General features: G+C 48.0%; 1 protein-coding gene across 21 annotated transcripts in view; it reads right to left on the bottom strand.

Annotated features, from left to right (window-relative positions):
* ATXN7L1 (ataxin 7 like 1) overlaps positions 1–12269 on the bottom strand; it is a 271623-nt gene that overhangs the window by 38496 nt on the left and 220858 nt on the right. The window contains exon 3 of one of the 21 annotated variants that reach the window (XM_017957059.3): positions 6555–6708. The exons of the other annotated variants lie outside the window; for them this stretch is intronic. The gene's annotated coding sequence lies outside the window, so the exon portion shown is untranslated. The remainder of the gene's footprint in view (positions 1–6554; positions 6709–12269) is intronic. 21 annotated transcript variants of the gene reach the window in all.

Below are 12269 nucleotides of genomic sequence, written 5' to 3'. Positions count from 1 at the left end.
TACTCCTTCTATAAGCAAGCAGCATGAATCCAGTTTTGATGGGAGAGAGTTCTGTGCCCTGGAAAGGATCAACAGGGGATGCGAGGCTGGCACAGTGCCAAGGGTGGCATCAGGGCTGACTGATGACCGCCCGTGCTGAGCTGTCCCCATAGATCCTGCAACTCCCCCCTTCCCGGGTCCTATAGGTTGGCCGTCTCCAACACAGCACCTTGGGCAGAACAAGGCGCCTGCTGTGAAGCTCAGGAAGAGATACCGTTTGTCCCCTGAAGACAGTGTGCCACTGCTGAATCACGCCCCCTCCCCCCACTGCTCAGCTAGTCCCCCAGCCCGGCCCGGATCGGGCCTGACATCTGCTTAGCTCCGGAGTGCTGACAGGATCACACCACAAGGAGGCATGGCTTCAGGCCAGCGTGCTGCATGGCGTGCTGTCGGACGGCTTCTGGATCACTCTCACATCCTGGGGATGGGCTCAAATTGAGTGAGCCGCCATGTAGCATTATCCAATATTCCATTTTAGGCAGCTAGTTATGTAAATAGGCAATTCTCAAGGCTGGCAGGTGAGAGGATGAATTTTAAGAAGGCAGAGCACAAAGGTGTGCTTCACTCTTCAGAATCTGTCACCTTAGCCCCCTTCCCTGCTATTTCTCCTGTATGGGATGTGCATTTGATTTCTCTGCTTCTTTAACGCTGAAGGACCTGTGTCTGGGGGGCTGTGGAGAACTCCATCTCCGGGTCTTAAAAGAGGAGATGAATAAGCTTTGCTTTGGTCCCTGAGCTGGATTCCTTTTCCTCCTGGCAGGAGGGGAGAATGCTAACATGGGCTCCCCAGTCATCTCTGAGCTGAGAGTGAAGCCTACTTAGCTATTTGAATGCCAAATGATCTAGAATATGGCTTTTACATTCCTGCAGACAATGTAGGGCGGGAAAGAGGGGCTGTTTTTGGCAGGCAAAGACTCTTATCTGTCCACATGGCTGGCTGGCTGGCTCTCCTTTCTCTAAGATTCATTCACAGATTATTTCTTTGATCAACTTGTTCATGAAATTATTTTAGCCCCCTTCCAGCCCCTGCCCCTTTTGTGACTTTGAAATAGGATCCCAGCTGTTGGTTACAGATCTTTGCCAGTGAGAAGGGCACAGAGCAGTGGAACAGATTGTGGCTGGACATTACGGACTTCTCCCTCGGACCACGTACCTTCTTGGCCTGGGGAAGGGTGACGTGGGGCTTCGAGTCTCATGTGAGGGGAAACTAAAATGACAGTTTTTTTGTAACAAACCCTGCCACTGCTAGTTCTGTCCCTGATCAGAGTGTCTCAATCTCTGAGATAGAGCTGAACTGCTGTTCCTTTCTATTTAATGGCAATTCTCAAAGCACTCTCGTATCACTGAAGAACGGCACAAGAAGCCCTTTGAGGGTGAGCACACGAAGACGCTAGACAGATATTACCTGGTGAAATTAGGGCTGCATTCCTGATTTTTTTCCAAATGATAAAAAGATGCAAAACAAGGTGATACAGAATTCTTCTAGGCTTATTCCTTGAGACATTTAAAAAGCCACAAGTTACAGAAATCAGGGTCCTGAAGAGAGATTTGTATACCCATGTTCATAGCAGCATTATTCACAATAGCCAAAGGTGGAAGCAGCCCAAGTGTCCATCAATGGATGAATGGGTAAAGCAAAATGTGGCATCATTCAGCTTTAAAAAGGAAGGAAATTCTGACACGGGCAGGAGCCTTGAAGACATTATGTTAAGTGAAATAAGCCAGTCACAAAAGATAAATACTGTATAATTCCACTTATATGAGGTACCTGGAGTAGTCAAATTCATAGAGACAGAAAGCAGAACAGTGGTTGCCAGGGAATGGGGGAAGGGAGAATGGGCAGTTTTTTTTATGCCCGTTGAACAAGTGTATAGAGCTTCAGTTTTGCAAGACGGAAAAAAAGTTCTGGAGATTGGTTGCACAACAGTGTGAATGTACGTAATACTATTAAAATGTACATTTAAAATGGTTAAGATGGTAAATTTTATGTTATGTGTATTTTACCACAATTAAAAATGTTTTACATGTACAAACTAAAAAAAAGAAAAAAAATGCAAATGACGAAACTCTTACAACTTAAATTATACCTCAATAAACCTGACTTTAAAAATACAGATCAGAGGCTGGGCGTGGTGGCTCACACCTGTAATCCCAGCACTTTGGGAGGCTGAGGCGGGCGGATCACCTGAGGTCAGGAGTACAAGAGCAGCCTGGCCAACATGGTGAAACCCCATCTCTACTAAAAATACAGAAACTGGCCAGACGTGGTGGCTGACACCTGTAATCCCAGCACTTTGGGAGGCTGAGGTGGGTGGATCACGAGGTTGGGAGATCAAGACCATCCTGGCTAACATGGTGAAACCCTGTCTCTACTAAAAATACAAGAAAACCAAAACAACAACAACAACAACAAAAACAAAAAAAATTAGCCAGGCGTGGTGGCGGGCACCTGTAGTCCCAGCTACTCGGGAGGCTGAGGCAGGAGAATGGCGTGAACCCAGGAGGCAGAGCTTACAATGAGCCGAGATTGCGCCACTGCACTCCAGCATGGGCAACAGAGCGAGACTTTGCCTCAAACAAACAAATGGAAAAAAACCCACAAAAAAAAGAAATTAGCCAGGGGTGGTGGTGCATGCCTGTAATCCTAGCTACTCAGGAGGCTAAGGTGGGAGAATCACTTGAACCCAGGAAGCAGAGGTTGCAGTGCACTGAGATCATGCCACTGTACTTCCACCTGGGTGACAGAGCGAGACTCTGTCTCAAAAAAAAAATAGTATCAGTGGCCAGTTGTGGTGGCTCATGCCTGTAATCCTAGCACTTTCGGAGGCTGAGGTGGGAGGACTACTTGAGCCTAGGAGTTTGAGACCAGCCTGGGAAACACAGCGAGACCAGTCTCTACAAAATAAAAATAAAATTAGCCAGGCATGGTGGCATGTGCCTGTAGCCCTAGTTACTGGGGATGCTGCAGGTGGATCGCTTGAGCTCAAGAGTTTGAGGTTACAGTGAGCTATCATCATGCTATTGCACTCCAGCCTCAGCAACAGAGCAAGACCCTGTCTCAACTGCCCCCTGACCCCAATGGCACCCCCCAAACCCAAACATATTGGCCAGGTGTGGTGGTTCATGCCTGTAGTCCCAGGAGTTTTGGGGGCCAGGGTGAGAGGATTGCTTGAGGCCAGGTTTTTTTTTTTTTTTTTTGAGACAGAGTCTCTGTCACCCAGGTCGAAGTGCAGTGGCACAATCTCAGCTCACTGCAACCTCAGCCTCTTAGGATCAAGCAATTCTCCTGCCTCAGCCTCCCAAGTAACTGGGATTATAGGCACCTGCCACCACACCTGGCTAATTTTTGTACTTTTAGTAGAGATGGGGTTTCACCATGTTGGCCAGGCTGGTCTCGAACTCCTGAGCTCAGGTGATCTGCCTGCCTCAGCCTCCAAAAGTGCTGGAATTACAGGCATGAGCCACTGCTCCCGGCCTAGGCCAGATATTTGAGACTAGCCTGGACAACACAGTGAGACCATGTCTTTACAAAAAAAAAAAAAAAAAAAAAAATATATATATATATATATATATATATATATATATGCTGGGCACGTTGGTGGACACACATAGTTCCAGCTACATGAGAGGCTGAGGCAGGAGAGTCACCTGAGCCCAGGAGTTTGAGGCTGCAGAGAGCTAGGATTGCACCACTGTACTCCAGTGTGGGTGACACAGTGAGACCCTGTCTTGGAAAAAAAAAATTAGAAGAATCTGTTCTGTTCAAAAAGATTTATTGATTTAATTTCTCACCCTTGTTCTGATCTGTTGACTTTTATTTCTTTAGGGAAAAAAATCAAACTTCAAGTGTTGATATGAACACACGGACAGCTAGTAAGAAGAGAAGGTGCTCTAGTACCTGGGCAGCCCTCTGTGATGTATTAATATTTCTTTGTGAAGCCAAGTTAGTTCAGGAAAGGAAATTAGAACTTGCAAGTTGCAGATCTAGTTCTTGTTGCATGAGCTGGTACAAGTTAATATAATGCCTCTAGTTTCTGTGAAAAATGCCCTATGTAGATGTTAGGCCCTCAGGCCTTCAGCAGACAAAGATATGATGCCTGAGATAGAATAATCCACAGCAACTGTACAAATGGAAATACATTTTAAAAACCAGCTGGGCATGGTGACTCACGCCAGTAATCCCAGCATTTTGGGAGGCTGAGGCGGGTGGATCACCTGAGGTCAGGAGTTCAAGACTAGCCTGACCAGCATGGTGATACTCCATTTCTACTAAGAATACAAAATTAGCCGGGTGTGGTGGCGCATGCCTGTAATCCCAGCTATTTGGGAGGCTGAGGCAGGAGAATCGCTTATACCTGGGAGGCAGAGGTTGCAGTGAGCCGAGATTGTGCCATTGCACTCCAGCTTGGCGACAGAGCAGGACTCCGCCTCAAAAAACAAAAACAAAAACAAAAAAAACAAGTCAAGCAGCCCTCAAATGCTCACAGCACAGTCTGCGTTTCTCCTCTAAAGTCAATGTCTGGCATTGAATGTGTTCCTTAAGGCAGCCACACGAGCACAGGTGCACCAGGTCCCAACATTTGGAACTGTGCCAGTTGACTCATCTCTTTGGTGACACTCCTTCCCAACTGTGTATAACTGAGCTTGGGCCAGGCCTGCTAATGTCTGTGACTGTCTCCTAATTTGGAATTTTTTCCACTATATAATGAGTATGGCCCATTCATACTCTACTGTCAATGCTTCCAGAACTCAGCTGGATGTGAAACTGGAGCCCATCAGAAACAGGAAAGACAGCCTGGTGTGCAGTCCTCTGGATTGAAGAATGGGAAGCGTTGGGGAAAAATGTCTGATCATGAATGTTTCAAAGATTTCAAAGACCAGGTGAGTCGGTAAGGAGCTGGGCCACTGAGTAAACACCTCTGATGTTAGGTAAAAGGACTTGGCAGGAGGAGAGAAGGGAGACTGAGCTCTTTTGGGTGTGTTCTAAGGGTGTTCATTAGCTAATGGGGAAGGGCTTAGAAGAGTGAAGGAGGAGAACCTGGAGCCGTCCCTGATACTTTTTCTTTGGTATCCCTTCTCTCCCTCAAAACCTTTGGATTTTCTCTTGAAGGGAACCTGCCTTGGCCTGGACTGAGAAGACACAGAAGCAGGCAGCTGAGTGATGGCGGGAAAGGCATTTGACCTTGCCATCCTCTCCCCCAGTATACATGCCAGCCATCGGGCCAGTCTTTCTTCACTATAGCTGGCAACAGCCCCAAGGTCCTGAACTGAGAGAGCAAAGGAGGAAACGGTCACAGGACAGTGCCACAGAATCTGGAAAGCCAATCCCAGAGATGATCCTTCTTGAGCAAAAAGATCCAGCTGACGTAAGAGCCTACCTTTTTTTTTTTTTTTTTTTTTTTTTTAGATGGAGTCTCGCTCTTTTGCCCAGGCTGGAGTGCAGTGGTGCAATCTCGGCTCCCTGCAACCTCTGCCTCGCGGGTTCAAGCAATTCTCCTGCCTCAGCCTCCTGAGTAGCTGGGATTACAGGCGCCCGCCACCACGCCCAGCTAATTTTTGTATTTTTAGTAGAGATGGGGTTTCATCATGTTGGTCAGGCTGGTCTTGAACCCCTGACCTCGTGATCCACCCACCTCGGCCTCCCAAAGTGCTGGGATTACAGGTGTGAGCCACTGCGCTCGGCCTCATAAGAGCCTATTAAGAGCCCCACCCCCTACCTCCCATACGCACAGATCCCACGTGTGCCTATGCTGCAGAGAGGGGGACAGTGCAGTCACAGGGAAGCCAGCATCTTGGAATTGTCCTCTGCTTCCTCTCACTGTCCCCGTATGCATTCCCCTTACTTCCTCTGCTGTCACCTTCCCCAGCCAGGAAAGTGTCCCAGCCTTGGGCATGCCCCTTCCAGATGGCTGTGGACCCTGAATGACAGGTTTGACTTTTTTTCCATTTGGAAAGAAGCCAAAAGGTTCTAACCCCTGCTTTCACAGTATGGGCATCTCCCATCTTCTTTGTGTCTAATCACAGTAACACCTCCATGTGCAGGTGGTGAGACCTGGGAGGGGGTGGTGAGTTGGCAAGAGCCTGATGGGTGACTCAGCAATTTATTATGCTGTTTGCTTAGGTGACAAACAAGCCTGGCAGTTACCCCCGAGCTTAGCTAAAGCCGTTCAAAGTTCCTTTCTCTTCAGTCTAAAGGATGCATGTTCACCCTTTCCAAAGTTGCACAATTAGTTGCATTTATCAACTTACGATTGTCCTTTCTTTGTGGAGCAGTGTTTGAAAGGGAAAGATGAGTCCCCACTCTCCCCCTGCTGCTTTCATAATGCCTGTTTTGTTCGCTTGGGATGAACTCTTTCAGGGAGCTCAGGGCTGCAGCCTGTTCCCCTGCTGTGTCTAATATACTGGGAGTAGTTCTCTCCTCATCATCTCTGAACCTTTGTCTCGGTCCTGGGAAAGGAACCCAATGCCGAGAACACCCTCCCTCATCCCCCTTGCTACATGGGGGCGATATCTACCTCTGTTTCTTTTGTGCTGCTTTAGTTGCCCACGTCTTCTTCCTTTGTGCTTGGCCTGTCTGAATTTATCTTTCTAGATCAAGGCGGGTCCTCTGGCTTTAAGAAACATGGTTCTCTTGGCATCAAGCAGATTCCCCTCCCTGCCCAGTGATGTCTGCAAAAGAACAGAGGTGGAGACTCATGACGATGCCATTGCAAGAGCCACCAATGTGCCGCAGGGCCAGCTGCCCTTCTGCCAGCTACACTTTCCTGGTGATCATGATCTATTCTTTGATTATCAACAGATATGCCTTAAGAGAATGGTTCAGAATGTCTCTAGGTCTGCAGAAATTATTGCCAGCCGTTCTTCACTTACCAGAGCAGGGTAAAGATGAATTTGACAGGCAGGAGCCTGAAGACATATGGTATTTGTGCTGTGGGTTTTGTGTGTGATGAGAGTTCTCAGCTGTCTGATTTCCTCCACCAATTCCTTCGACAAAAGCCTATGTGCTTATGCTGCTGGCCTGGCAGAAATTTAAGAATCTCTGACTCACTGGCAGAGCCTTAGAAGGGCCATATTACCCAGCCTCTTGGCTTCCAAGCAGTGATAGCATTAAGTCATCCCAAATAAAAAGGAATTTACCCTCTTTTAAAATGCCCTTGGAGAAGGAATTCAATTTGGCTCTCTTGGATGTTTTTTGGCGGCTACTATGAGGAAATTATTTATATCCAATCTAAATTCTTTAAGTTGAAGAAATACTTGGGAGATTCAAGAAGGCTGAGGGGCAGGCAATCACTAAGAATCAGGGTAAATAACAGAGATACAAAGTCCTCCTACCATGGTATGACAGATACAGTTGATACTGCATAAATCCTGACAAGTGAATAAATGGTATTTTTGCGTGTGTGTCTGGAAAAATATTGGGAAAACTTTCAGAAGACCTATCTGTAAACATTTTTAGCAAACAGAAAACAGGTATTCAACCACAGAGCATGGTAAATAAGAACATCTGCCAGATAAATCTAATATTATTCTGTGGCTGAGTGTCAGGCCTGGTGGTTAGAGAGGAGGCATAGTGTCTAATCTCTCCTGGCCTTTGCACAGTTTTGGATTCTCTCCCATGTAGCACACCTTCAGTAAACTGGGGAAATGTGGTCAGACCACACAGCTATCAGGTGAGTGGTGCTGGCAGGAGAGACAAAAGAAAAATGGGCTGGCAGGGCTCAATTTCAGTCTAGAGTGGTACCATGCAGAGCTCGACAGGGACCCACTGCCGGCCAAGAAGGTCATAGTGTCTTCATCAGTGACTTGGACGATGGGCTAAGACTTTCCTCCTCAACTGGGTTAAGAGATGATTAGCTGCTGTGAAGAATGATGTGGGATTTCCTCCTGAGTCAGTTAGGTGGGAGGAAAAATGAACAAGCTGACTTGGAAGAATTGTAAAAACGGCCAGAAGCAAATCAAATAAACCCAGGGAGAACAAGTATGACTGAATTGAAGGTCTGTGCCTTGTCAATATTCTGGCAAATTTATAGAATGTGGAGTGTTGGAAGATGGTTGAGGATAAGGTTTAGAAATATAGGCTTTCAAATCAGACCAACCTAGACTCAAATCCTGCCTTTTCTGTTGCTGGATGCATTACAGTATCACAGCCTTCTGGCTACCCTGTTTCAAGGCCTCAGTGAGCCTATTAGGACTCTAAGAATGAGAAAGAGGACAGCTGGCCTAGTAAGGAGTGAGCGCTGCTTTCACTTTCCTGCCTTGGTGGGGTGGCCTCACGCAGTGCAAAGCCCATACAAACATATGTGGCTGCCCTGCCTAACTTATCTCAGGCTCTGTGCCTCAGTTTTCTTATCAGTCAAATGAAGATAACAAGAGATATTTGAAGTGATTAAGTGAGGTAATAGATACCAAGTGCCTAGCATAGTGCCAGGCACATAGCAGACTCTCAATAAACTGTAACTAAACAAAAAGGGCACAGAGGATCCCAGCATCTGCTCTCATCCACCTTATACTTGTAGGGTATATATGTGGGGTGCAAATCATGGTCACCATCACAAAACTTCTGCTTCCTTAGTCCCTTCTGGTCCCACCGTGGAAGGAGGGGTGGACAGGGTGGAGGCAGAAGCACCAGCACAGGGTGGGAGCAGCAGCCTTCCACATTCATGCAGATTAGAGGACTCCTTCTGGGTGGGGCAGTGAGGAAGAAAGGCAGAACGAGGTGGGGCCAGATTCAATGACCCTTTTCCAGGACCTGTCAGCCCTACTTCACAAGCCCACCTGCTTCTCCATCTCTAGTATTCCAGACACTGCTTAAGCCTGGCCTAGGGGTTAAAGGACCCATCTGGATAGGACATTCTGGAAGAGGAGTAAGGAGGAACTCCAGCCTCCTCAGGCACAAACATATTGTCTCCTGCAACCCTGAAGTATATTAGGCATTGGGGCTCTCTGCTGGTTCAAAGATGCCTTCCAGAGAAATAACTCTCTGAGCCCCCCTCTAGGCTGCTCCAATTTTCTGAAAGCAGGAGGCCCCAGTGCAGGTCTCCCTGCTGGTCTGTTAGTCTCTCTTGTACTTCTGTTATTCACAGCTTCCCAGGGCATGAGCAGAAGGTGGTCTCCAAACCTGCTGGGTGAATAAGGAGTGCTAAGTGTCCTGACATTCCTGAGGAGTCCTAGTGCCCTAGGACTGTGAAAAAGTCAGCAAGTCAGAGAAGAGGAGAAGATAAAAAGAAAAAATCGAACCCTCATGCAGTAGGGGATATGATGCTGCACAGGCTGCCTTTGGGACCAGCTGTGCCTACAGCAGTGTGGCCTTGGGTAGAGTCCAGGAGAGTTTTAAGGATAACCCTAGACCTAATCAACGGCACCTGCTCAGTGCCTTTCCTCCGCAAATGAGAACGAAGAGCCACACAATTCCAATGAATGGCCACTGAAATTCACATCAATAAGGAAATGGTATCAGAGCCTGGGAGGATAGGAATTGAGAACGTAGAGATTAGGAGGCAATTTGATTCTGCAGGGAGCGCTGGTGCAGGGTGAGGCAGAGCCCCAAGTACCCTGTCCCCACCCAGCACTGGCCCAGAACAGGCTCCGCTCTGGAGCAACAAGCGGGAGCGCTCCCCTCGGCAGCCACCAGAGGTCATTGGTTCCTGCTGTTCGAGCTGCAAGCTGCTCTGTCTGCAGTGCCTTCCAGCCAGTACAGCCCAGACAGTTACTGTTTCCCAACAGTGCTGGAGGAAACACTGACCCAAGGGGAGACAGGGCAACTCCTTACAGAACACCCTCCATCCCCCTGCCAGGAAGGCTGGGAGCTGGCACCTTGAGCAGAGACCCTGGGCTGCCATCCTAAGCCTTTGGCCTTCAAGAAGCTTTTTCTGAGCACGCTGAGAGATAAGGAAAAGGCAAAGCATCCCAGGCTACTTATCAGTGCTCCAGCTTCTGGCCAGGTACCCTGACACCTGCTGCTCCCAGTTTCCTGCCAGAGGAAAAGCCCCCAGGAGCACCTTCCCTCCCCCGGGCATCACTCACTCACTCTGCTTTTTCCTTTTTTGGTATTAGAATCCAGTTCTGGGCAGGCAGCCTTGCACCTGAACCACCTCCATCCAGAAAACAAAGCACATTTTCTTTTTAAACCTTCAAGCGTTTATTTTGAATGGCATTTTTGCCATATTAAAAAAAAAGTTAGTCTTCACACTGACCTATAGCAAACTCAGAATATTCTTTGTCCCAAATTAAATAGACTTTTTCTTTTTTAAACTCTATGTTAGCAACATCAGGCCGGGTGCGGTGGCTCAGGCCTGTAATCCCAGCACTTTGGGAGGCTGAGGTGGGTGGATCACTTGAGGTCAGGAGTTGGAGACCAGCCTGGCCAACATGGTGAAACCCCATCTCTACTAAAAATACAAAAATTAGCCGGGTGGTATATGCCTATAACCCCAGCTACTCGGGAGACTGAGGCAGGAGAATTGCTTGAACCCAGGGGATGGAGGCTGCAGTGAGCTGAGATAGTGCCACTGCACTCGTCTACAAGCCAGTGGGAGACTCTGTGTCAAACAAACAAAAACAAAAACAACAACAACCGAAAAACTATGTTAACATCAGCATCCATTTAAAAACCGACTCTTCCCCGACATTCAGTCACTCACAAGTGAATCTGACTAAAGTCTACCTCTTAAACAGCTGTTAAAAGGTCCAGGCCTCAGCGTCGCTTGCAACCTTTCCGGCTTGGCCTTTCTGTGTGTTCGAATCTGTTTGCACTCAGCTACCAATGCAAATCTGACCATGAAAGGCTTTGTGGGTGGCCCATGGCCCAGAGGTCCAAGTACCACCTTCATAGCCTGGCCCACCCCACCCCTCCTGCCCCAGCCACCTTCTCCCCTAGCCTCTCTGGACTTCTTACTTCTTGAACACCAGTGCTCCGGCCTGGCTCTGTGCCTTTCCGTGGGCCGGGCTCTCCTGCTGGTGTGCCCTCCCCCATTCTCCGGGTGAACACTCCCCCATCTGTCCAGATCCGGAGGAAACAGCCTCTTCTCTCCCAGTGCCTGCTGTTCCTTCCTGGGTGTTTCTGCTGCACTCATCATGTCCTATGGCAAGGTTTTATTTCTACATCTATGTGTCCTGACCAGACTGTGAGCTGTCTGACAATGGGAACCCCGTCCCAGTACACATGTTGCTCTGGAATTATCCCAGCAGCCTATACATTATCTAGCATTTAGGAAGGGCTCGATAAATGTTTGATGAATGAATTAATGTTCTCGGTGGAGGTTAAATCACATAACACAATAAAAACCAAACTGGCACCCCACCAATGCTCGGTAAGAACAAATGCTTTAGGTGGGGATCGGGCTGTGCTGCCTCTCCTCTTCTGAGAAGAGACTGGGCGATGATAAAGGTGAAGTGTGCGCTCATAGCGGCACATGCTGCACACCTACCACGTGTGAGCAGTGAGTTATGCACTCACGTGCAATACCGTGTTTAATCTCCACCCCCAATTTCATAGATGTGAAGCCTGAGGCTGAGAAAGGTTGCCCCAGGTCATTCCACAAAATGAAGGGCAGAATGGGCTTGACGTCAGGCAATACTGAGGGTAGTGCTCTTTATTGCAGCACTGGAAGCCAGAAGGCCAGGGATCAAGTCTCAGCTCCTCTGCTGTCCCACTGTGTATGTAATCTCAGCCCATCACTTCATCTCTTTGGGCCTCTGTTTTCTTATCTTCATCACAAAATAGTCTTTAGGCTCATAAAGGATTGGGCTATGAAAACATCTAAAAATCATAATGAGCTATGCAGCCACAAAGGACCATGGTTACTAATCTCTGTGGCTCATCCCTCTTCTTTCCTTCAGGCCGTATTTTTTTTTTTTTTGAGATGGAGTCTTGCTGTGTTGCCCAGGTTGGAGTGCAGTGGCACAATCTCAGCTCACTGTAACCTGTCTCCCAGGTTCAAGCGATTCTTGTGCCTCAGCCTCCCGAGTAGCTGGGATTACAGGCACACACCACTATGCCCAGCTAATTTTTTTTTGTATTTTTAGTAGAGATGGGGTTTCACCACGTTGGTCTTGAACTCCTGACCTCAAGTGATCCGCCCGCCTCGGTCTCCCAAAGCACTGGGATTACAGGTGTGAGCCACAGCGCCTGGCCGCTTCAGGCCATTTTCTTCCTTCCCCGGCTGTCTTGGTCTTACTTTCCCTCCCTAGGCTGGATTCCCTATTTCTGAGCACTTCTGTGACTTCACAAG

Source organism: Papio anubis, chromosome 4 (assembly GCF_008728515.1).
Source record: "Papio anubis isolate 15944 chromosome 4, Panubis1.0, whole genome shotgun sequence".
NCBI lineage: Eukaryota > Metazoa > Chordata > Mammalia > Primates > Cercopithecidae > Papio > Papio anubis.
This window is presented reverse-complemented; position numbering and strand designations above follow the sequence as displayed.